The sequence below is a fragment of the Pinus tabuliformis genome, chromosome 9 (assembly GCF_031772625.1).
Source record: "Pinus tabuliformis cultivar Carrire ecotype Pingquan chromosome 9, CPIR1, whole genome shotgun sequence".
Taxonomy (NCBI): Eukaryota; Viridiplantae; Streptophyta; class Pinopsida; order Pinales; family Pinaceae; genus Pinus; species Pinus tabuliformis.
In genome coordinates, this window is record NC_142307.1 from 340,101,249 (window position 1) to 340,126,326 (window position 25,078).

Here is a 25,078-nt window from a genome sequence, read left to right on the forward strand (position 1 = left end):
GCGATCAAAAAGTGATAAACTTAGAATACCTCCCTTTGAGATTCCAATACATTCACAACATAAGAAAGTTCCCATGTCTAGATCTAATTCAGATACAAGTGAGGTCCATAAAATTCCCCTCCATTGACTCCCTCATTCACTACACCTCCATTCACATCCTCTCATCTTTCCATTTCTTCTACTCAAACAATTAGTGCTACCACAAGTAGTACTAGTCCAATTGTAAGTTCTACATCCATACCCACTACTTTTGGATTTGCTTCTATATATTTTCAAGTCCTAACTCAAGTTATGGCTAATCAGCCTTGGATTAATCCTGGTGTTGTGTTGTTTTCAAACCCACATCCTCTTCTAGATCATCCAGATAAATGGTTACCCAAATACAATGCAGGTGATGGTCTTCCTGCTGAAGAACACATCAAAAATTTTATGTTGGCCATGAATTTGAATGGGGTTGCGCATGAAGATATTGTAGTAAGATTGTTTCCCTATACTCTTAAAGGATCTACAGGATCCTGGTACTTTTCTCTTCCAGCAGGAACTATAACAGACTGGGTAACTTTTGAACAACTATTTCTTGCAAAATTTGGAGATGATAGAACTGTGGCATCTTTAATCAATGCTCTCTCTAACCTGAAAACAAATTCAAGTGAAAGGATCAAAGATTTGAACTCTAGATTTAAGAAGTTATTAAACAAAATCCCAACTGCTTCTAAACCTTCTATTGATGTACAAATAGAGTGGTACATTTTTTCTTTACCTTCTAATATAGCCATTTTTGTAGATAGAGCCGGTAAGGCTACTCTCTTAGAAAACATGAAAGAAGCCCTGTCTATAGAAAAGAGAATTTTAGCCTTAGAAAAACAATCTGAGATGGAAGATAAGAAATCTAAAAAGGTGACTTTTAGCCAAGAATCAAAGAAGAAAACCCCAAAGGATCCATTCAATATTGAAGGTCTTCAAAAGTATTGAAAAGTATGTGAAATGATATGATTGAAATAAAGAAACAAGTAGCTAAATCTTCAGTTCCCAAGAAACCATATCGCCCATACAATAGAAGTCCTGCTTCACCATCTCATCCTCCAAATGTGATTTCAAGTGCCGAATTAGATCAAGATGTTTAAGACGCCTCAACAATTGAATAAGAAATAGAGCTTGAAGAAGAAGTGAAATTGAATTAGTTATGGGACTTTATTCTTCACACTGAAGAAGAAAGAGAGGCTATGCTCGCATCTACAAGGAGAAAAACATCTGCTGACTCAACTATACCAGTTCAGAAACAAAAATCTCCCCCCACAAAGGAGAAAACATTGAATAACAAATCTAAAATTGTTCAAACTGATCCTATTCCCCTAGATACTTCTAAAACTTTGACAATTTCATATACAGTGGAATACAATATAGTTGAAGACATGAAAAAGATTAAAGCAAACATTTCATTATATGAAATGACCAAACTAAAAAAGTAGCATAAAATCTTACTAAGAGAACTCAACACAGTTCTTGTAGATCCCATACCACCACCAGTTATAGCCCAAGCTGACAAAGATATGGGAAAACCTCCATCACCTTCAAACAAGGTAAGCCCAAATGATCTTGTGTTGATTGGCGATAGATCTAAGTATCACACTCATCCTTTCATTTTGACTTATGAAATTTTTAATAAAAATGTTCATAAATTGTCTCATCGATCTAGGAGCTTCTTTGAATATCATGCCAAGATCTGTGTGTGCAAGACTTAATGTTACCCCTAAAAATTTTGTTGTACATATAGTCCAATTAGACAGAACAAAAGTCGAAGTTGTTGGAGAAATGTTATCAGTATCAATTAGATTATCATCCAACCCAAAGGTGTTGCAAGTGATTGATGTCTTAGTGGCAGACATCCTTGAATTTTATGGTCTTATTTTAAGCAGGGATTGGTCTGAGAAACTACATGGATATTTTGCAACCGATTGGTCACACATGTGGTTACCATATAATGGTAAACCAAATCAAATTAGAGTTGATCGTGAAAAATTCATGAAACATACAGTCACTGAATTAGAAGGAGTGAACGAGCCGGTGATTTTCACTAATAATATTATTGGAAATTATTCTGCTGAATCATTCCTTGGCTCATTCAATGCCCAAACCTCACCTTTCCCAGAAAATATTGTTACTTCTCAGGTTGAAATTTTTCTGAATTAGGCAATTCTAAATGTATTAATTTTAGCAATAAAATTTTAGATCATTCTTTGTTTTGGAATCTATACTTTCACGGTTCAAAATTATACGATGGTGTAGGAGAAGGTTGCATTTTAATCAATCCGCGAGGAGAGAAAACAATGCTAGCTTGCAGACTCAAATTTCAATGCACGAATAATACTGCCGAATATGAAGCATTAATTCAAGGCATGTACAAATCCATTGGATTAAACGTTAAATATTTGCAGGTATATGGGGACTCTAAAGTAATTTTTAAGCAAGTCAAGAACACAATCCATTGTATTTTTGGACACCTAAAACATTATCAAGCATTAGCTCAGAACCTCACTTCTCATTTCACTGCATTTAATATTTCAACAATCCCTAGGTTACAAAATGCAAGTGCTGATTTACTTGCTAATGTAGCATCTAAATTGATACCGTCAGAAGAATTTAGTCCAGATAGATTTTCGATTGAGTTGATTTTTAGGCCTTCCATTCCCGATAACATAACAAATTGGAGAGTGTTTAATGATGATACAGATATAATCGACTTTCTTTCATCAGATGGATCTTATGAAGGTCAAATTGTAGACGAACATGAACATGACCTACAGATTGAAAATAAACAAGATGCAAATCCAATTCCCAAATCTGTAGTCAATATGGAAGATCTCTATGATTTAAAATATAGGTTTAAAAAGACTACCAATTCAAAAACATAGAGTTCTACTCTAAGATTTGAGTTAATTAATCTTGGTACACCTGATAAACCTCAAAACATAAACCTAGGTTTGGGCTTAACACCCGATGAAAGGATGTCATTCATTAAATTGCTAAGAAAATATAAAAGTGTCTTTGCCTGGGATTATTTAGATCTCAAAACATATGACACTTCTATAATGCAGCATACTAAATCCATGATTTCAAGTGACAAACCTATCCAACAGAAGCTTAGGAAGATCCGCCTATACTTAGAAATTCAAATTAAGTCTAAACTTAATAAAATTCTTAAAGCGAAAATCATTTTCCCTGTAAGAGATTCAAAATGGGTGTAAAACATGGTTCCTATTAGGAAAAAGAATGGAGACATTAGGATTTGCATAGATTTTAGAAATTTGAATAAAACTTGTGAAAAAAATAATTTTCCTTTGCCTACCATAGAGAAGATTGTGCAATCAGTTGCAGGTTCTGAATTGATGTCTTTATTGATTGATTTTTAGGTTACAATCAGATTATGGTTCATCCAGATGATAGATTAAAGACTACATTTAGAACAAGGTGGGGAACATATGCATATCAAAATATGCCACTTGGATTGATCAATGTCGACGCTACATTTCAACGTGATATGGACATAGATTTTAGAGGACTAATCAACAATTCAGTTGTAATATATTTCGATGACATCATTGTCTATTCTAAAAATAGAAACAACCATATTAGTCACCTAAAACAAATCTTTTAGAGATGTGAGAAATTCGGCATTTCTTTGAATCCTAAAAAATCTTATTTTGCCTTGGTAGAATGTAAATTATTACGATTTGTAGTATCTAAGAAAGGAATCTATATCGATCCCAATAGAATTCAAGAAATTGAAAACATTCCCCTGCCACATAAAAAAAATGACGCAATCATTTTTAGGATAAATTAAATTTGTAAAAAGATTTATTCCTGATTTTTCTCAAATCGTCTTACCCCTAGAATCAATGATCCAAAAAAAAAAAAAAACTTTTAAATGGGGAAAAGATGAGAAAGATTCTTTTGAGTTGATAAAGAAAGCCATCATTGAGGCTCCTTCCTTAACAACCCCCAATTTCCTAAAACCATTTGTATTATACACATTCTCTTCTGATACCTCTTACACAGTAGTTTTGACACAGCTAAATGATCAAAACGTTGAAGCACCTATTTCATTCTTTAGTTCTAACTTACAAGGTGTTGAGCTAAATTATTCAGTTGTGGAGAAATAGGCCTTTGCTGTATTTAAAACTTTAAAACATTTCAGACCTTTCCTCCTAAAACACACACTAAGATAATAGTCCCTTACCTTGTTGTAAGGTAGCTGTTAATCCAACGAGAAGTGGGGGAGAAAAGAGAAAATTGGGTTACTGTACTTTAGGAATATGATGTAGAAATATATCCTGCTAAAATTATTAGAGGTCAAGGTTTTTGCAGAATGCTAATCGGAGCCTCTCATTTACCAATAGAGGATGATCAATCTACTGAAGTGAAATTATCTAAGGTAAGCGTCAATGATTCTAAATCGCAATATGTTGATTTGAAACTTTTCTTGAAAAATGGACATGATCCATTATATCTCAATTATATAGCTAAACGTGCTCTAAGGCTTAAAGAAAATCAGTATCAATTAATTGATAATGTGTTATTTAGAAGAAAATATGATGTTGTATTATTAAGATGTTTAGAGAAAACTTACGCTGAAAAGGTAATGCAAGACTTACACAACGGGCCAGCTAGAGGTCATTTTGGAGGAAATACGACAACACATAAAATTTTGCATGCCGAGTACTATTGGCCAACCATTTTCAAATATGCACATGAATATGCAATATAATGAAAAGTATGTCAAGCCATAGCTAGAAGAGAAAGGAAAGCAGCACTCCATTGGATCCAATAAATATACAACAACCATTTGAAAAATAGGGGTTAGATATTATTGGTGAAATAACTCCAACCTCCTCCAAACAGCATAAGTATATTCTAACTGCAACTGATTATTTTACAAAGTGGGTGGAAGCTATTCCATTAAAGGTAGTTAACACCCAAAACATTACGGATTTCATTGATTAGTTTATAATTACTAGGTTTGGTCTCCCATCAGCTTTAATGTTTGATGATGCATCTTACTTCTCCGGAAATGTTATGGTAGAGTTTTCTTTGAAAAGTGGTTTTAAATTGAAATATTTAGCTAACTATTACCCACAAGGTAACAGATTCACTAAATCTGCAAACCAGAACCTAATTAGAATTTTCAAATGGACTGTAGAGCAAAATCATAATATCTATCATAAAGCACTAATATTTGCTCTCTGGGAAGATAGAATCACTCAGAAGGCCTCAATAGGTACTTCTCCATTTGTATTGGTTTGTGGGAAAGAAGCAACTTTATCCACAAACATAACAATACCATCTCTTGCTTTAGTTCAGTTTATTGATGAAAACCCTTCTTCTTCTCTTCAACTTAGACATGGTCAAATCCTTAAATTAGAAGAAAAGAGGGAGAAATATAAAGAAATACATGCTCATCATCAACAGATAGTTAAAGCTTCATTTGATACAACATCCACCACCCCAAGAACTTTTGAAATTGGAGATCTTATTTTGAAATAGGATAAGGCACATGAGGAAAAAGGTAAACATACCAAATTCCAAAGACTGTGGCTTGGTCCATTTCAAATCATAGAGAAATTAGGCCCATCCACATTTTTGTTACAAGATTTGTCAGGTAGAAAAGACTCTTTACCTATAAACGGGCAAATTCTTAAAAAATATTTTTCTTAGTACTTAAACGTTATTTTTAAAATTTTAATTTTTAGGAAAATAAAGATTGAATATTATCTCTTTTGGTTGTTCAAAATTTTACATTTTTGATACTTTACTTGATTTTTCTTACTTCTATAAATAAGAAGAGTAAAAGGATAATTATAAATATGATATTTAAATAAACCTTATTTCTTTGGGAAAATTTTGAATTTACTAAAGACATTTAGTTTCTGCAAAGACTCTTGATTTTATAAAGTATAGATGATTTTGTACGAGTCAAGAAAAGAGCTAGTAACTTAGCAAGGGTTCTTTGCAAAAAGTTATTTACCAACTCTATAATTAGCATCCATAACTCTTAAATGAGCCAATGATTCACCCCATATGATAAAATTTCCTTTTTTCACAATGTAATTAAAAATATTCAAAAAACTTAAAGGATAATAAGTGTCATCACAAGCTTTTTTATCATGATCACAGGAAAATAACTCAGATTTATATTACGAATACTGCATATCATAATAGGGTAATAGCTATTGGTTGAAATAATCAAAAGACAAGGGGTCTCATCACGAGCCAGCCTGGTCAGTTTAAATTACAACCAACGAATGACATTGTTACCATCAGGTCACCAAGCCTGGACAATGGATTTTAAGAATATTTAAAGTAAAAAAGTACCATAAGAAAGGAACAAGTCCCAAGTAAAAGAACATTGAACAAAATTTTGATTAAATTTTGAAATTAGGAAACAATTTAAGATAGGACTATGAATCATTGTTGGTTAAAAGTTAACCATGTCGAGGCTATGAATGCCTGCTGGCAGTAGAGGCTCTATCTATGATAAATGAATAAAAATCTATAAAGCCAATTTTAAGAGAATACCTACTTTATCTTTATAAATCTAAGTACTGTCTGATACAAAAAAAATTGTTTTATTACCTAAAGACCTGAGTAAGAAAAGAAGTGAGATAGGTGAATACTTTATATTCCATAGAAGCACTGTTTAATTTATGAATCATACAATTCTTATTTTTTCGCAACTTTTCTTGTTTTGAAAGTTTGAGAAATGTCAAAGAAACTAATCAGAGATAGATGGTTCTCACAAGTGAATTGCCAATAGTTGTGCTATGCAACAACCACCCCCCCCCCCCAATTTTTATTATATATAACAAAAATAGGGACCCTTTTAAATTGAATTTCCCCCTTTTGTGAATAAAACGCCAACTCTTAAAAAATTGTCAGTTTTCAAAAAGCCCTTTTTAACCTAAAAACATATTAAACTCCTCACTGCAAATCACAAATCGCATGATTCCTTAGTAGCAAAGTTAAGCACATTAAAAAATACTGATATGCAACTTGCGATTGAACTTTGTATGTGACATTCTGATTGCATATCGCACATCGGAGGATATTATGTCAGTAGCTTAATTGTTACCTATCAAAACCCCGATATTGTGATGTATCAATATTGCAATCTTGCTATTTTGCAATATCGCATATCGCAGATTGCAAGATCCATCAACAAAGTTTCACTTCGTGCTATAGCTTAAGTATCCAATATGACGGATTTGATAGATGTTTAATAAGTGTTTTCAAGTTGGACACGAGTTAGTTCAGAATCAATTAATATGGTTGTCATCCCTATGCATGTAATCATGGTGTTTGTTATGGTTTATTAATGTTGAACTCCCTCCCGGATATTTTCTTTCAAAGTGTAGTCATTTCATAAAATATTTTATTTTACGCAACAATTAATTGTTGTTGGTTTATTAGGAACTCTGCTCAAGCGATGTCCATTCGAAAGGTGATGCAAAAGCATACCAAGCAGTCTATCACAAAAAATGAAAACAAAGAGATGTCATCCATTTTTACAGATACTGTATACGTTGCAGATGGAGGTGCCACTACATGGTAGATTATCTATACTACGCTCGAGAATGAAAACCTTGAAGTAACAAATGTTCAACCAATAGTTGATAGCACAGAACCGTCAGGAGTGCATTTCAAAGATGCTGCATGCTCTTTCCTTCACCAAATAGTAGTAAGGGATAGACTCTTTCCATACACAGATATGATAATATGGGTAGTAGATAACACATAAGTTGAAGACAAAATTATCAAGACAGCTAAAAATACAGTCTTGGGTTCTTTCAGAGCTGAATATTTACAACAAATGTACAAGCTACGCGATGCCTAGAACATCTACGACAAATAGTTTGTTGCAAATTTTGTAAAGGAAAACGAGGAGTCGTTTCAAATGATACAGGAATGGAGGAGAAGAGACAATAAATTCAAAAAAGATAAAGTAGACCTGTATGTACCCATTTCTTCTTTTGCCAATCCTTATAATTTTGCGGCCTCTATGTTATGTAGATTGTATGGTCTCCCTGATAATTCTAAGTTGTCGATCAATTGGGTTACATTAATTGAGTCTTGTTTTAATTCTCACATTATGAATTGGGAAACCATTATGTCTAAAAATTTGGCCAAAGAGATTAGTGAATATCACCAAACCAGGGCTGCCTCCTCCATAGTAGTTCCTCGATTCTTCATGTTTGCATATGTCTTCGATGCCATTTGTTTCTGCACTCATTTTCCAACCATTGGTTGGAAATGGACTACCAATGACCCTACTCCTATATTACTAAGTTATAAGCAGATGTTGGAACAAGATTATATTCCACATTTTCACCAATTATGCCAAGGAGTTGTTCTTCCCTTACATCAGTTAGTTTTCAATAGAAGATGTCCAAGATTCACAAAAGAAGCTATCACAGACCTCCAAGCAATCAGAAGGTATTTTCTTGAAGAATCCTTCTCTTATATCAGGATATTTGGTAGCCAAGCTTTCCCACATGTCCTCCCTATGTATGTATCAGATAAATTATTGGCAAGAGAAGTAGCATACCAAATAGTAGGAAATGGCCTCACAAAAACATTGAGGGAAATGAAGAAATCCCTATGGCCAAATTTTCCCCTTCAGTGTGGGTCATTTACCCTTCTTAATTATGGTCATGCATATAAAGAGTATCAGAATATGTAGTTATTAAAGCTCCCCATTCTACCAGCAAGGCCTTTTGATCCACAAAAAATAGAAAACAAATTCACCCTTTCAGTTAAGATCAGACCTATAACTCATACAGTTGATGAGTTTGAATATTTACTGGAATCAGCCGAGGACTTTGAGCAGATTCTGAATGCAGCCAAGACAAAGTTTGACCTAGAGAAATTAAGAAGATTCCAGGAGTTTAGAGGACAGAGGTTAGAATACCTCCCACAAGAATTTTGGATTATTGATCATATAATTGAAACCAAGTCTCAGAAGTAGAATAAGCCAGGCACATCACGAGAGCAGGAAGTAGAAACAGATGAATTAGAAAAGTTGTGGGATGCATTCAATGACAAACTACAGGATACCCCTAAGGTATCATCAACACAAGAAACCATAGGATTTCAGACCCCGCCAGGGAAAATAGCAGTAGTGACCACTGAAGGTCCAAAAATGAGTTTCCAATATATAGAGGTTCCTGCAGATCCAACTATTGAAATTGTCTTGAATGTAACAAATATCCCTCCTCTAGATGTCTTTTACAGCCCTCTTCATAAAGTTGTTGTAAAAAGACAAAGAAAGAGGAGGAGAACCAAAACTCCTTCAGAATATGAATTTATGGATGTCCTATGGAAGTGCACAAAGATAAATCTAACTGATCATTTGAGTCAACTATCTCAATTTTTTGGAGCCTGTGCTACAACAACAATCGACAAAGCAACAGAAGTCTCGGTTTTGGTTAAAGAAAAGGATGATTAAATCACACTATTACTGCAACAGATAGATGAACAAAGAACAAATGTGAACTGTCAAGAAGAGGAGCCGCTACATAAGCTACAATAGGATATGGAAGTACTGAAAATAAGTCATGAAAATGACTTATCTGCTAAAAAAAACAAATCTAGGAGCTAAACAGTGACCTAGAAAAGTATAAGGATATTCCTACTGCAGAGGAATTCATTAATGAGTCTTTGACACTTAATACTTTACTAACAAAGCAAAAGCAACTCTTCCTCCAACATATATCAAATATCATTCCACCTTTGAATACTAGTGAACAATTAACAAACATCATTATTGATCAAAGAATTGAGTTCAATGAACTCAATTCTAAGATCTCTGATTATATTGAATGGAAGGATTCATATGAAGGGAAATGGTCAAGTCTCTCGAAGATCAATGAAAGACATAAGGATATTCTATTCACTGATTGGGACTCATAGGTGAAACATGCCGACCTAGCAATAGCCAGAGCATCGGGTATTTCAAGAAGCATTATCAAAACAATAAATCACATGTTGCACACATCCAACCTCATAAAGGAGAGTGACCCAAAAACACTTCCTGATCTTAAATAATTAGATGAGAATTGGAAGAATAAGAGTCAACTACAAAAGGAAACAATTGAGGGGTTATCAAAAATCGACTGGGAAGTAGTATGGCAACTTTTGGTGAAACCACACAGTTAGATCATGACCTTGAATTGCTCCTTGGATTCATTACAGAGAATGTTGCCACCATTAAATTATGCTATATTTGTAGGACAGTTCAGAACACGATTCAGGATGCCACCACAAGTCAAGCCAATGTTCAACGTTTGTGAGCTGAGAGGCAAAGCTAGTAGCGGTGATTAATCAATGAAGACCTGAGTCCTTTTTGAGCAATTTTATTTTTGGAAAGTTGGATACTAGGAATGAGGAAGGTTGTTTGAAACCTCCTCATAGATATTTTGTATAATTTATTTTTAGTTAATTAAGAATAGTATTTAAACCATTCTCATGCATTTAGAGAGGGGTCCAGAATTTTATTAAAAACATTTACAAAGAATGTGCTATAGTAAGTTTGCAAATGCCTTGATGGAATCATGGAACTTGGTCTTTTCAATTAAATATCTTTTTGTTGATCACTGTTGATGCACTATTGTATTCTTTGGGATAATGATTGGTAGAAGATTGATTATGGCCTATTGTTACTAGTCAAATGAGAAGAATGGTACACATATGGTACTATTATCATGTTTGCTAAATCTTTGTTCTAGTATTACTGATAAGTTTATCTTTCATGAGTTACGTATGAAATCTGTCATCTCTATTCGAGGTATCATTTACACTATTGTACGATATCAGAATAGAGAATGTTATTTTTTATATGTGAGCATTAGAATATGCGATATGTTTTTCACAATTCTTTTGATTAACTATTTTCTCAAAGGAATCATCTTACAAAATATTAACTCTAAATAGTCTGCGATTGATCTATATCATCATAGATTACATAGACATCTTGTTAAATCACATAAAACCATCAATACCCTAGGTTAGATTAAAATATATTTAATTCAAATTTTTTCATTTTAGAATAAAGCTGTGTTAATTTCTAGTTACTCTTTTGTGAATCATCAGAAAAATCCCACAAATCATATAAATCCAAAACACTGGGAAACTGGTCCCATCATATCCAGTCGGAGCCACTATCCCAAATGGAAAAAGAGCTACTCTAAGGTCTAGACAGGGTTGTTATCCCCCTTATTGTTGCCATAGATTTCTTAGGCCTCAACAGATCCCAATTACAGGGAAAAACATGAGGCTCCTCACAAGGACGAAGCAGGAGGAGGAAAAAGAACTTGGTGTTAATAACCAAGACATGACCCAACTATTGGAGGTTGTAAAAACACCTCAATTTGCAGGCTTGAGATACACCAAGGGAGAATATTCAAAGGTGTCAGATTATTCCTAAACATCATCGAAATCGTCGATAAAAGAGAATGATGGAAACACATCCCCATCATCCCATGGCAGTGCCTATTGCAGGGAAGGAGCTGAGACAAGCTCTCATCACCATACTTACACCAGAGGCGACAAGGAAAGGTATAACCACTCTCAATATTTGAATGCTCATTTTGATTATAATCATGTTTTTAATGATGGACATAAATGAAGACATCGAAAAACATGTACCTTTTGTGGATTACATAACCATACATTTTCTAAGTGTTGGAAAAGAATAGAAGCACATAAAATGATGAGGCATGAAAGACCCTCTCAGTAGTAGGTAAAGAAGATCTGGAGGAAGAAAACCTATTGCAGTCATTGTGACATAAGTGGCCATCAAAGAGCCACTTATTAGAGGCTCCATTCAGAGCAGTGCTGTAAAGACAAAGTGTCGGTGCATGAAACAGGTGAAACAATTGTTTGACAAGAAAAGCCACCACAAGGAGGTGACCCATTCACAGCAATAAGTGAAAAATGGTTTCTAGATATGTTAGCTTTTCATGGTTGTGCTTTTGTAAATCATTTGTTGCATTTTAAAATGTAAAAGTGATGATGTGTTTTCCATCAATTGTTCAAAATCAATGATGTCTAGTCTTATTTTGAGTTGCATGATAAAATGTGAAAGTGATGTCATGGTTCTATTACTTGTCAAAGAAACTAAAACGGTTTGGCCTTATTGTTGTAAAATCATGTGTTACAGTGATGATGTGTTTCCCATCGCTTGTTGAAGCAATAATGATATGTTGGCCTTGTTTTCGTAGTTGTGGTATTGTTTCCATTTTGATGTAAACTTGACCACCGAGTATGTGTTATAAAATTGTGGCAAGTGTGGGATCCTTGGGTCATTAGTTGGTCATGAAAGTCAAGCATGTAATTTGCAAAACAATGTACTACAGGTTGCAAAGGTTGTAGGTGTCGGCTCATCGCTTAAGGCTCCGAAGAAAAAATGTGAAGGAGATGGAAGCGAGACCCTTTTTAGGACGCTTGTGATGTAGACAAGGTACAAAGAAGTTTTAGATTATTTTTCATGATTTTGGAGGAACAAAAGCTCCTCAGTGGGGAGGATTGATCCAGGTGGCTCTAGAGACACACACATGACAAATAGGGCTTATGGAAGCTTGAAAATCAAAGTGATCAGAATGCTTTCGAACAAGGACCAGAGCATAGATATTGTCTTCCTGATCACAGTGGTGTAAATGGTTCATCAATTCAAGCTCGTATGAGGGAGAACGGGCCAGTCAAAGTTTTGGTCAAAGTTGGACTATGGGCCAGGTTTAAGTGTCCTACAATTTGACCGACCTTGGGGCATGAAACCTAACTCCTGAAAGTGGGCGAATTTGTTGGATTGTTAAATTTCCTAATATCCCTTATTTTTGAAAGACTTGAAAATGATTATTATTATATAAATAAATAAAAAAACACATTTGAAAATGATTATTATGATTAAAAAAAACACATAAAAAATAGGGGTGGTGGGCCACCACCCCCGCCATCGACCAGATTGTTGATTTAAAACAGAATTTATATTTAAAATTCGGTCAACGGGTCATGATCCTCATCTACCCTCCAACCAACCTCATCGCATAAACGAAAAATGTATTTAAATGGGTCGGCGGCCATGACCCTGTCGGACCCTCGATCAAACTGCACATATATAACCCTTTTAATATGGGGTGGGCAGGCCACCTCTGGTGGACCCGACCCACACCCCGAAACCTCGTACCACATATAATATGCACCCTCAATTAATGCGGGGCCAGTGAGGATTGAACCCGCTCGGCCCACGTGGGCCAATCCCCACTGGGCGGCCCCATGTACAACACAACTATACACAACGTGCCAACACTCCCTTACTCCGCCAACAAACAAAACAATGCGCCATGATTTAGAAAAGGTTAAGGAGGGGGCCACCCAATGTGGACCCGACCCCAAAAATATTAATATAGTTTCAAAAATAAAACAAATGGTGTGTTAATTTGGAGGGGTTGAGGTTTGACCACCCAACCTCCTCCTTATAATTTGAATCTCATACCAATCTACCAAACTACATTTTGTTGACAACTCCAACAGTTAATTTATTATAAAACCTGAGTTTCATTTGCACGGGATGGCATGGAGGAGCAGGAGTGTGCACAGAAATCGAGGTGATATTTTTTAATTAATTTATTGCAAGTGGAACCATGACTGTGCGAAAATTCTCAAAAGGGTGAAATTTTTGCAGTGTCCAAATTGGACAAATTTTAGGTTGATCTTACACCTCTTAGCGACACAAACCCAATGGTGTAGTCAGTTCCCTAATTTGAGCAGCAAATTTGCAGAGGACCTAAAGGAGGGAATCTTTAAGGAATCTAGGGGGAATCAAAAAGATTCCTTGAGCCCTAGATTTTCATTTTCTCAAAATTTAGAAATTTGATAGTGGATTTTGCACTATTTGACACCACAAATTTAATGGTGCGTTCAAATTTTCCATTTGCTCATTTCATTTTTCAGTCACTTTTCAAAGTGGATTACATGTGTCAACATTCATGTACGAGTAGCCATTTCCATGAGGTTCGATGCCCTGAGATTGATGGTACGACTAGCTTCAGCAGTTAGACATCCTTTTCTTCAGATGGCCCTTGGATGTGAGGTATATGCAATGTATTCATGTACTTCTTTTGCTATGCATTTTGCTGCATAGATCCTTGTTTGATGTTTGATGTGGGATCTTGTTTCTTACTTTTCTCATGATTCTTGCTTTATGTGACGCAGAATCATTTGTGGGATGTACTTGTTGTCATGATTCATCATGTTTTATTTGAGATCCCTTTGTCGTCATGTTGATGGGATACTCATGTTGTCGCCATGTATGTTTGCATTGAGATCCCTTTTATGCCATGTTGGCAAGATGCTCATTATCATCATGCATGAGTTTGTGTCATACTGATAAGAGTCCTTTTTTACTGAGAGTTCCTATAGCAAAACATCTCCTGGAGCCACTCCTGTGTGAGGGAATTTTCCTTGTATGATAGTGACATAATCCCTTATGTACATTATCACTATTGACAACACTTAATGCAGCGGCCTACACCATCTTGACACAAGGGCCTAGAGATGTAGTCCCTCCTGGATGAACTTCGTTATCAACGGCTTATTTTTTCATGTGTTGATGAATGTCATGTTCCTCTTCTTTACAACATGCACATGTATTCATTTATGTTCTTTCAAAAATGCAATTTAACACATCATGAAAGTAAAAGGTCTTGGAAGGGTCCTTTGCCACACTTGGACCTAGACCAAGGGACATGAGAGATATGCAGTCTCCTGTGCAGTACTGTATTTTAAGAATGACATTGGCCTCAACTTTTGCTGATTTGTAATTCAAAACATGGATTTGCCATATAGGAAAGGAAAGGTCCAGAGTTGGGGTGGTAGCCAATGGGGTTATAGACTTCTCAACAAAATCAAAACCTTGGGTATAGGAAACACTGAGCTCTAGCACTGTACATGATTATCTATATCAAAATTTTCTAGAGCTATTGTTTACGCCATTTTTTGTTTCTATTTTGCATCCATAGATAAATGATAATATCAACTCATCATTCCAAATGAAACATTCAACTAAATTTATTAAAAAATATGTAACATTTGTAGTTTTCCAAAATTTGACGAAGATGAAAGAGCCAAGGATAGAGCACACAGAGATGATAACAAAACTCCACTCTATCAAGGATATTGTAGCTGAACTTGTATCATCTCTGATCATATTCTAGCAAAGGATCGGGTCAAGAGATTCCTCTCCTTTTAAGAAAAGTGATGTACCTATCCCATATGGAAAATAAGACTTCAAAAGCATGGGTTATATTAAAAAAACTATACTTCAATGGCAATGATTGTCACATTTTTGTCTCTAAGATTTTATCTTTGACTGTCCTCCACTATTGCTTTCTAGAACCAACTCTGAATCAATGGAAAGGAGGAATATCTTTTTTTTATCAAGAGAAATATTTTGACATCATAGTACACACAGGGATGATAGAATGGGAGCATGAGAAGCTCAATAAATATGGTCAATATTTTTTTGAAATCTATTAATAGCATCCTTGACTTTATACTCCCAAGAAACCTAACTAAATGCTGAAGCCTGGAAACCTGCTCCTACAAGAGACCATTGCAAGGATCACTCTTAACTTCAACATGTTCTCACTTGTTCTAGTCTGAGGTCCATGTTTGTTTTGACTTCCACATTTTTTTTTTCTGTGTATCATTGCATTGATCATGTTAAGGCTACAAAAAAGGTATGCCGAAAGGTTACTCCAGCCAAGGTTTGGTCTACAAAAAGATACATGCTTAGCGATGATTATTCTAAGAACTATTTAAAGTTCTTTGCAAGATGGACAAGAAATCTCCTATGCTCAATTATTTTCCTTTTGAATTTTCTAAAATGACATGGGATGTTGTTGGGGATGACCTACTAATGATGGTAGGGAGATCTTCCATTATGGCAGGATGGGTGACCTTTAGAATCAGGCCTTGATCAAGTTGATCCCTAGGAATTTGGTAAAGGATGCCATTAGCAGCAGGAGGCTTATCGTTATGTTGAATGTATCTTACAGGGTTCTAGCAAAGACCCTTGTCTTTTGAGGGCCCAAAAGGTAGCTACATGTATTGTCTGGTTTGAGAAGATCAGCTTCATTCAGGACATATTCAATTTGGTTATTATCATCACAGTGTGGGAATCTATAGAGTTGTCTAGAGAAATTGGCCAGGAAATGTTGTTGTTGAAGATTGATTATGATAAACCCTACAACAGGGTAGATTGGAAATTTATCCTCCATATGCTAACATGTTTTATGTTTGGCAACAAGTTTGTTTCAGTAATGCATCAAACATTGCTTTTGTGACTCGGAAACGATTGAACATAATTGTATTACATAAGTTAAACATACAAGGTTGCGACTTATCTCCCTATTAGACATGATTGTAGCTCATACTTTGGACTTTCTCTTGGATGCCATCAAAGCTCAAGATAGGGTTCATGGCATTCTCATTGAGGATAGCACTGAACTGAGCAACAGTTACTTTTAAAATGAGTCCCTTCTCTATTACAACTTGATCTGGAGGCGGTAAACAATGCCTTTGAGTATTTGGATATCATTTTCCAAGCATCTATAATCATGGTGACTGAGGCCAGTTCATAATTCTAGTTTATTGTTCCTTATGCTTTTCCGTACTGGCTCAACCACTCTTAGAAAATAGTTACATATTGTGCAATACCTAGGGATCCCTTGGTAGTTAATGTCATATTTGAGAATAGAGTAAGCCAAGAAATTATCAAGGAAGGGTGAGGTTATCGAAATTATTATTAGAAGAATAGAATAGAATATTTCTAATTACTTCATCAAGAGACCGATTCTTACAAAAAAAATTGTATAAGAATTTTATGCATTGCCTCTTTCATTTATTACCTCAAGGCTGTCTTTACCTACTATATTTATATTTTCAATACTCATGTTTCAAAGTTCTAAGCATTCTCAATATGTTTACTTGTTCAAAGAGAAAATTCAACCAGCTATGTAATTGTAAACTACTAAATGTTCATGGTTTATGAGTTTTGCCTGATGTTTATTTCCATCTGAATTAATATTTTTGGACTGTTAAAAGTCAATGATGTACAATGATTAGAAAGCTTACTTTTGATCAATAGTGCAACTCATGTGCTTATTTCTACAGTGTTAGTAACATCGACCACTGCTGCAACTATTTCTACGACACTATTAACACCAACCACCCTTGCACTAGTTACAAGAACATATAACTCTTGGTGTGTTGCTAAACCAAATGCAGATCCCAAAGTACTCCAAGACAATATAGATTATGCATGTGGACAAGGAGTAGACTACAGTGCCATTCAAGCAGGTGGTCCATGATTTACTCCAAATATTTTTGTGTAGCATGCAATGAATTCTTATTTCCAGCTAATTGGTCACCGCAACTATGATTTTCATTTTTCTCAAGCAAAGGTTCTCACACAAGAGGATCCAAGTATCTATTCATATTTGCACTATACTTATCACTTTAAATAATAGATTTGAATCTTTTTTACTCAAGCCTGCACCTTAACTAGTGTCAAAGAGCCAAGCATCTCCTTTTAAAATGGAACAAATGAGTTGTTATAATTATAAGGTTCCTTGTTTGAGTTCCTCTCAAGACACTGGCTATCCAGATACCCAAGAATGAAATTGCTAAGAAAGATATAGATACTCTTCACGTTTGCATGACCACTTACTAACACTTTCTTATCACAACCCAATTTGTTTCTTACTTTAGGGCCTAGTAACAAACCTTTTGGATATCATGGATTTGTTTGTGATTATCTAGTTTATTGTCTATTATTAGGCCTTCTAGGATTTTATTTTACTGACTGCATTTTCATTCCATCCTTAGATATCAATTTTTCCATCACCCACACCCAAAAACTATCAAAAAGTCATTTTGATCTGTCAAATCGAATATAAGGGTATATTCTAACCCCATTCCTTCATATTTTTGCTTGCAACAAGTCGTATTTTACGTCTCCCTCGTTTTACTCGAAAACTAGATGCAAGTCTAATTTTGCTAATCTTTCAACATACCCTATTGAACTTAAAACCCTTTCAGGACCCCATTATATTAGCCTCTTAGAACCTTGCCTTTTTATCCTAGTAAACTTTATCACCTGGTAAGGGAACTTCCTAGTCGAGTTTTGATTCTCTGATAATTACTAGGGAATGTTCCAATTTGTAAGCTAAAGAGAAAAAAACACTTCAGTTACATTGAGATATTTCATTTTAACTTGGTAAGGGAACTTCTTAGCCAATGTTCGATTCTCTAACAATTACCCATGAAATTTTCCAATTTATAGGCTAAGAAACAAAAAACACTTGACTTAGATTGGTATTTTTCATTTTAAGCCGGTCTTCATTGCATTTGTAAAGAATTATGTCATTTTCATTGGCAAGAACTACAATATAATGAACTGACTGGAATTTTCTTGTGTTGCAGGTTATGGATGATCAAATTAATATCTAGGAAAATAAGGAGAAAATAGTATATAACCTTGATATAATTGAAAGAGTGGGATCCCTTTATTTTGAGTAGAACAAGTATGCCCTACCTTGTTTGAGGAGCTCATTGAGGTTGATTTTTCTAATGTCATGCTTGATTGATGCCTTCTCATATGTTAGGAAGACTTTAAATATGAATTAATTTGTTCCTGAAACAAATTAGATTCAAATTTTGAAGAAATAAAAGATAAAAACAAATGTCAATGCCTCCGTTTGATTGTAACTTGACTCTATTGTGGGCAGATTACAGGAAATGTGATTGGAAAAAGGATGGGGAGACAATACAAAGCATGTCTTGGATATTATTCATTTTCTATTAGAGATCCTTTAGGCACCTGGGCCATCGAATTTGGAAATGTTTCTAGTAGGGATTCCTATGGTTTTTAATGCTATTATTCTTTCACCTCATGGTTATTTTGGGAAAGAAAATGTTTTAGGAATGTTAGACAAGACATTAGTGGATAGGTAAAAAAAAAATTTATAATTGCAATGTCCATTCCATGATATCCTCTCTTTATTGTTTCATTATATTTTGAACGTTTCTTTTGATTTTGTTTTGTCTTTTAACTAGGAAATTGAAAATACTTCATATCATGTCCATTTAAGTGAGAACCAAGGCTTGAAGTTGAAATTAGTATTACATGATATTGATTGGAATCCTTATAGCTATTTTGTGTTAAAATATTTTCATGGTTATCATAAAAATTTACTTTCATGTTGTTATTTGAGCACATGTTGTTTATATACTTGACCAAGTTCATGCCTTAGAAAATGAAATTTTGTTGCGAATAAAATGACAAGGATTAAACAACACACCCTGGATTATTTGTTTTCACATCTTATCTACAACTTGAGCTTTTTAGCATGTAACCTAGTTGGCATGATTATGCCTAAGCTTTCCCTGAAGGTTGAATACTAAGTTACTAAGGTGTTATTTTATAAGGTGACATTTTATTTTCTTTGTTTATACAGGTCATCTCGCCACATTGTAGTGGCTACTATTTCCCAACTCAAGAAAACTTGTTTGAGTTTCTTACTTGTATGGGAAAAAATGGCTTTGACATTGTTGATGTTGAGGTATATGTCGTATAAACTCATTATAGTCTAATTTAGTTTATATTCTAGTGTTCATTGTATTTCATGTCTTACACTCTGAATTTTATTTTTTTTTGTTTTCGGAAAAGGAACTTCGTATTGATGGTAAGAAGCGGGAATTGAAGAAAGAGGCCGAGAGCAATAATAATGGAGCGATAAATGCAAAAAGCGAGACATAAGAGAACTGGTTTAGTGATACCCTTAGAGTCAATATCCCAGATAAGACATGCACATAGAGACTAATGTTCAACTCTTCAGAGTTCGTGAATTCACCTGCAATGCCTTGACAACACAATGATAATGTTTTGAAGTGATAAAACATCATTTCATGTGTAAATTGTAGTCCAACCAATGTTATGTTGGAAATTCATATTGTAATACTTTAGCATTTCATATAATATAATTTGTGTGGTTGAAATTATTTATTGTTGCATTTGATATTGTTCAGTATTGTAATTAACATGCAACTTTGCGTTTTCATATTAGACGAACATGCACATTGTATGACATTTTTAAAATTTAGTTGCAAAATCATACAAATTAATTTATGTTGATTAATAATGAACACATAAAATCAATCTAAAACTACTAAATAAAATAAATATACGAGTAAATTAGTCATTTGCAATTATTATTAATGAAAGTAAATGAAATTAATATAAACTACTAAATTAGTCATTTATATAATGAATATGAAACTACAAAAAAAAATGACTACTGAAAATGATAAATTTGTGATTGCAAATGATGACTAAATTTTGCATATATATGAGTCTATGACTATTAGTATCTAATTTACAGTATCTTATAACATGACCAAAATTTAGTCATATTTCTCTGGTCATTAATTGGTTTCATACGATGACTAAACTTTACATATATATGACAATTAGTAGTTAATTTACATTATTTTACAACACGACTAACATTTTGGTCATATTTCTTTGGTCATTAATTTGTTTTCTCGGGTGATCATATAGTCATAAATTTTGTTGTATATTTTGTCATTAATTGTGCAATTAATGACTAAATATACTACTAGACGATAAAATTGAGACAACCAATTAATGACTAAGTTAAACATGACTAAAAGTTGGTCGCTGTAGTATCCCTCCCCTTAATAATAAATAATAAATAATAAATAATATAAATAATAAATAATAAATCACTTAAATAATAAAAAAATAATAGTTCATAAATGATATTAAAATTATATACAAAATAATAATAATAATAATAATAATAATAATAATGGTTATTCTCTAAATAAGAATAAATAAAAATAATACAAGAAAAGCATGAAAAAGAAGAAAATAAAACAAGAAAGCTAACGAAAAGAAAAAGTAAAAAAACAAGAAAACTAAAACATCAAAATAAAAGTAAAGAAAGCTAAAAATCAAAGTTGCATGTAGACATATGAAGTTTGTGCATGTGGTTCCCCATCCAATGTTTGCTCTATTTATTAGAGGGTGAGGAGGATGGGAGGCATTCCATCTTTCCGAGTTTCTACCTTACATTCTCTTGGGAGAATGGTGTTCTAAGACCTAGGATTCAATGGCAGTAGTATGTTGATTGAGGGCTCGGGGGTGGCCAGTTGTAGCAAATCCTTGCACAATTCAGCCTATAGTTCTGTGGAGAGTTGTCCCCAAAACTTTGTTGTCATCTAGAAGACTTCGATCATAGGTAATATAGGTATGTGCTTATTTGTTTGATTATGATTTTAATTAGGAAATTAACTTTATATTTACTTTGGATTGTTACATATGGTATCAGAGGAAGTTCGACCCTTAGGGCCTATGAGTATGTTAAAAGAAAAAATATTTTGTTGGGATTTTTAACTTGACTTGTTTTGAAAGTTACAGGATTCTTACTTCTGGGAGGCTGCATATTTATTTTTTATTCCTATGAGTAATTTCTACGGCAACTAAACTTTGGGATCGGGGTTTTTAGATTTCCACAATTCTGATTTGTTTTCATTAATTCATTAGCCATTTTTAATAATTGTTTGTAGGCTCTACCCCAACATAAAATGAGTATAGGCATTAGATAAAGATCGTTTATCATAAATTTATATATTGTGGTTCTAAAGGATAATTTGTTTCTGCGATCATTTTTGTCCGAGAATTTTTTTTATTTGTTTGTTTATTTAATTATGGTATCAATATTTGGGTTCTCTCTATGTGATCGACATGCCCCTTGGTGAAAATTTGACACAACATGGAAGGTTGAACACTCATGAAGAGATGCACTAGATCTTTATGTTGGAAAATATGTGCAGAACAGCCTTACCTTAGACAAAGGACTGGCAACAGACCGTTTCTCCAAAAGATCTTCCTCATCGATAAGAATTGATTTCTTTTCAGTGCTATGTCCTTATATCTAGAGAAGGTTTTCTTGACATAAATTCAAGTGTCCCTGAAATCTGACTATTGAGGTTCTGCATTAATTCCTTGTTAATTTTGTTGAAATCTGTGATTGCAGTTGATTAATGGATGGAAGTCATGCTGTGGACTTTTCTATTGTTTAAGCGCAGGGATCCTGGGGTTAATTAAACGTAGAAATCTATAGAGCTAAATTTGCATAGCTAAATCTGCATTGTAATTACTGATCATTGCAGTTTTTCTTTCTTTCTCTCACGCCCCTCTTTGTATACCAAGCTTTCCGACCCATTCCCTCAGAGAAGGGATAGATCATGCATATATAATCACTAATACTACCATAAGTTCAGACCAGTATCTTCAGGGAAATCGAGAAGATGGTTAGAAGATAACGAGATTTGACTTGTCGCTAGTTATGTATATTTCAAATCTACTAGGATGGGTTCCCGATACAAATCATGCACAGTTGTGTGATGCATCCTCATTTAAGCAGTTGAGCAATGGATTTTCATTCAATTTTAGAGCGGTCTTAGAACACATCAAATCTCTGCAATTTTAGGTCTCTCAAATTACAACATCGATTTTTTATATGATAGGAAGTTGCTGGACAAAATGTTTTCTAAATATATAAACCGATGTTTTTAAGCATCATTTGTTTGGCCTAATTTTGATGCCCGGAACCTTGCAAAGAGCTATTTTTCTTCTTTAATTTTTTTTTTCTTTTTTCAAATTCTTTTGAAGGTCAGTTTTTTCAAGCCATTTTCTGTCCACCCTGCCATTCTATGCCAAGGAGGGTGGCAATATTTATAATGAAATCCCATTATGTTATTGCAGTTTGACCCTTCAAATAACAAATCTTGTGATAATGGCTACCATGGGGGCTTAATGATAAATACATACAATTACCTAATGGGAGTTGGGGGTATAGAAGACGTGAAGAAGATGATAGACTCAGAATTTCCTAATTTGTCCTAAAGTTTCCAGTATTTTTCACGAAAATTTATTTTGGGGTATTCTCTCTTAGTTTTGTTTCTGAGTTATGGTTGTTAATCCCTTCATTGTCGTATGGTTGCAGACTTCTCTTGTTTTACGGTGAAGTTTTGTTTCTGCTCTATTTGAAGTTCTTTTTGGGTAAATTATGGATCTCTGCTTTATTGAACTTTATGTTTTTTGAAACCTTGTTGGTTTCCTTGTATTAGTACTCTGTTTGAAGGTTTGTTTTGTACTTTAGCTGTCTGCTCCATTCTCAAACTTTGGATTTACTAATAGTAACTGACTTTCTTGAAAATCTTGATCATGTTAACTGCTTTTTACATGGAAAACACTTGCTCTCAGGTGGCACTTTATTATTTATCATACTGAATTTTATTGTGCTATGGATTGATGGAAACTATCGATTTTTTTTTTTTATAAATACGTTTGAGCATTAGCATCTCATGCAAAATGTGAGATCTTCGAACACGAAAAAATTTTAAGCTTCTTCAACAAATTCTTTATGTATTTTCCATTAGGCTTCATATTTTGTCAGCAGTCAAGTTTCAAAGGAATTGAAAAGTTTCATGGCATAGTTTATAGAACAAAAATATTATAAAATGTGACGTCATTCACGCAGTTTTCCATGATGCTAAGGATTGCATTGACAGAAACCGAAAATCTGCATCGAGCTATCAATAGGTAGACGAAAACAATTCAATTAATATAGTTATAGCCAGTTGCATATAAATATGATCCACAAGGTTACCTAAAATTAAGTGCATATCTGTTCAAAGTCCAAGCACTAAAAGAAGCTCCTTCTCTCATCAAGAATTCAAAGTGCTAAAATCAATTGTAGAAAATAGGTTTGTTCAGAGTTTCCTGGTATTATTTCGATATTTATGTTGTAATTAATGAATGTAAAACCTGGTAGCTATTAAAGCTTTGTTAAGGGTTGGATATGGTGTTGCCTTCGCAGGTGTGCTTGCAGGTGGGCCATCTTATTAATAAAATGATTTTGTTTTGTGTTTTGTGAAGGATAACCTTCCCAATCATCCGATTCCGTTTTGGATGAGGTGGCTTTGTCTCTTCTTTATGGTGTGGAATATTTCTTCGGTTGTTTGATTTCTTAAATTCCCTTAGAGTAATCATTTAATAGCCATAAGAATCTCAAGATACATTCAATAAACTTGTTTAATGGTTTATTTTGTTAAAAGCAGTCCATTTAATTCTTCTAACATAAGTTATAATTGCCTAAGCAGAGACTTAAATATTTCACTCTACAGCACAAAATTTCAATTTATCTTTATCCTTAAAAATCATGAATCTATAGAGTTAATATTGGTGTGACATATAATGAATAAATTTTCTTTTGAAATTCAAGTACCTTTTTAACACAATTATGCCACCAATATTCTTAAGCTTTAGTCATTCGAATTTGGATTTTACATTAAGACAATTCTCTAAGTTTTATTCTAACATCATTATTACCTTCTAACTCATGTTTTCCATGGTTTTATACTACAAAATTTGTGATTGTTGATAATTTATAGTTTAATTATTGTAATTTATGGTTTAAGTATTGTGATTGTTGATGATTTATGATAAAAATATATCTTATTAAAATCATAAACTCTGATAATAAGGATAACTTATTATCCTTATTAGACTTTGATAATAATTATTATTGAGTATATTGGTTCTTATTTTATGCTTCTTCAGTGATGAATCTTGAGTTATAGTAGTGTTTTTATTTCTCGTACAAGGTCTCTAGATCAGCCTTATTTTCTTTACAGTTCATCAACTTTATTTTTCATCACATTTTGATAACTGATCTGGCTTTGGTAGACTGACATACTTGTTAAATTAGCAACAATCAGCTTATTTCTTAAGAATCATTACAAAAGTATGATATTAAATAAGTGAGACCTGAAATTCGAGGGGTATGACCATTTGTTTTGGAAGATCAACTGTAAGTGTTTGGTTGGTATAAGTTAAAGTTTGGTGCACTCATTATTTCCTCATTGGTTTTCTCAT

At 33.8% G+C, this 25,078-nt stretch overlaps 1 pseudogene; it reads left to right on the forward strand.

The window, feature by feature from the left end:
- Positions 1 to 19,870, forward strand: part of LOC149148609 (aspartate aminotransferase, chloroplastic-like) — a 36,885-nt pseudogene extending 17,015 nt beyond the window's left edge.
- Positions 19,871 to 25,078: the final 5,208 nt, after the last annotated feature.